The sequence below is a fragment of the Monomorium pharaonis genome, chromosome 2 (assembly GCF_013373865.1).
Source record: "Monomorium pharaonis isolate MP-MQ-018 chromosome 2, ASM1337386v2, whole genome shotgun sequence".
Lineage (NCBI taxonomy): Eukaryota > Metazoa > Arthropoda > Insecta > Hymenoptera > Formicidae > Monomorium > Monomorium pharaonis.
In genome coordinates this window covers 18,475,152-18,478,107 of record NC_050468.1, presented here as the reverse complement: position 1 = coordinate 18,478,107, position 2,956 = coordinate 18,475,152, and positions in this window count along the sequence as shown.

Here is a 2,956-nt window from a genome sequence, read left to right as displayed (position 1 = left end):
TTATGCAAAAATTACTGCACAAAAAATTGCATATTATCGAATATTAAACAAGGATAAAATGATAGCTGGAAACACCCAAGTGATGTTTCTGAACGCAGTTCTGGTTGATCTATCACTTCAAAAACATTTTCTGAAGTTTTTGCCTTCAGAAAAAATTATATAAAATTCTGCAAAATTTTCTGCAGAAAAATTCTGAAGGCGAAAACTTTGTACAAAAATCTGTAAAAATTGCACAAAATTGTGCACAAAGATATACCACTTTTTGTTCAGTAATTTTTGCATAATTTTTTTCTATGAAAAGTGCGCAAAAGTATGGTGTGTATTTTGTTGAGAAATAATTATGTCAATTAAATCGTAATTTATCATCAACAAAGTATACATCATACTTTTGCGCACTTTTATCCAGGCCATCCCTACCGACGGGTGCGGGAGGGGAGGCCAAAGGTCCTCCTTGCACTTGTGTGTGTGTGTGTGTGTGCGTGCGTGCGTGCGTGCGCGCGTGTATGTATGTGTGTGTTTGTGGCTACAGTGAAGAAGTGTCGTATCGTATTTATTAAACTTATTTCTTTGTTAATAAGTTTTTATGTATAACTCAGAAAGTAAGACCGAGCGGTGGTAACATGTGTAGGGAAAAGTTGTTCAGAATAAGACTGACAACATATTTAAAGGTCATCAAAATCGGTGAAAAATCGCTAATGTAAATAATTACCAATATAATAAATAAAATTGATTAATTGTAATTAAGGAATAAAATTTTTTATTAAACAAAGAAAAAAGAAAAATGTTGGCAATTATTTTTAATTTCAATTTTATTAACACAAAATAAGCAATATAAAGGAAAATATTTAAAGAAGCTTCTCTGGATTGCGTTCAGAAACCTCACCTCACCCTCAGATATCATTTTATTCTTGTTTGTTATCGAATGTTCAACAAGGATAAAATGATAGCTAGGAACACCCGAGTGATATTTCTGAACGCAGCTCTGGTTGATCTATCACTTCAAAAACAGCAATAGCAAACAGTATAGATTTTATTTTTTTCTATTTTTTCCTACGATTGTTTTTTAGATAATATAATTTATTGAATAACAAACGTAATAATTATATTAAATGTTACAATAAATTAACATTTTCAAAATCTATTTTCACTTCCTGGCACATTAGTAATAGCTTTCATTGACTGACGTTAGAAGTTGGAAAAATCGAACTTGTCTTTGTTGACACTGGTGTTAATAAAGCATAGAAACGTACTCACGTGATTGCGAGAGATCTAAGCTGCATTTCGAAATTTACTGCTAGTACTAAGGCCGGTATTTATAGTCAGATCTTATATTTAAAGCCTTCAACACACGATATGATTTTTCATGCTAGCACGCAAGAAGTCTTGTATGCAATCTAGCATGAAAAATCGTATCATGTACCAAAGGCTTAAGATCGTCTTAAGTACTATTTGAAGATGTCATCAACCAATCACAAAATCGTATTATCATCTTAAAACAGTACTTGAGACGATCTTGAAATAAGATTCGACTATGAATACCGGTCTAAGAATCTATAGTGCACGTAAGGCCGGATGTACAATAGATCTAGTAAGCCTTAAGCCATAAGGAATTAACCAATTATATTCGGTTATTCTTCTTATATTCGATTATAATTGGTCAGTTTCTTATGGCATAAGACTTACTACACCTATTGTAGATCCGGCCTAAGGCGTAATAAGCCGTAAGAAATTGGGTGCTTTCCAGCTATGAAACATTGTGTCGTCACTGTGTGACACAGTGTTACAATGTCGAGTTGTAGTTGGAACGCTGTTTAACTTTATTTTACCGCCAGAAAGCAGACCACTAATTACCAAAAGATTTGTGATAAAGTTAATATCTAAAACACTTTTTTTATAAATTGAGCATTTTCTAATAAGTCTTATTAAATAAGAGATACAGTGCTTCACAATGAATTATTTTATTTGTTTAACATTTAGTTAATAATGGAAGTTGAAATAATATGTGCACTGCAGTGTTTGTAAATAAATCCTTCCACTGCTGTAATTGGAAAATTATATAATTATTAATTATTAAATTTATGTAAATTTCTAATTGTAATAGAATCCCACATAGAAATTGGCATCCAGTGGATGTCCAATGGACGTCCATTAAACCTCCATAGATCCATGGGACGTCTATGTCCATGGTGGAAGTCAGATGGACGTCCATTAGAGGTCTAGTAAACTTCCTTAACTCCATTGGAGATTTACCTCCATGGCGGAAGTTAGGTAGACGTCCATTAGGGATCCAGTAAACTTCCATAGCTCCATTAAAGATTTACCTCCATGGCGGAAATTAGACAGACGTTCATTAAAGATCCAGTAAACATCCATAGCTCTATGGAACATTATTTCCATGATGGAAGTTAGACAGACGTCCATTAAGGATCCATTAAACTTCCATAGCTCTATGGAACATTTACTTCCATGATGGAAGTTAGATAGACGTCCATTAGGTATCCATTAAACTTCCGTAGCTGTATGGAACATTTATTTTCATAATAGAAGTTACCCAGACAACACGCTTATCAGAATGAAAACTTTAAGAGAACTTTTTTAAGAAAACATTTAAATATCTTGGAAATGATGTCCAAATGGTAACATTTATCAGAGACGTCTACTAAGAGAGGTCTTTGAGATATCTCATGGAAGAGTTTCATTTAAGTTTCTTAAAAATGTTATCCTTATGATATCACAGTTAAATGATATCAGCTTAATATCTCATAAAAGATATCACAATGCTGTCCGATTTTTGAGCCGTCCATGCGCGTCGTAGTTGACTCAGAAATCAGACAACACTATAGCATCCTGAATGAGAGATCCATTTAATATTTTAAAAAATTATCATAAAGATGTTTTCAAAAATAACGGTTTGTCTACAATTACTGCGCACAAAAAAATGCACAAAATCTAAATT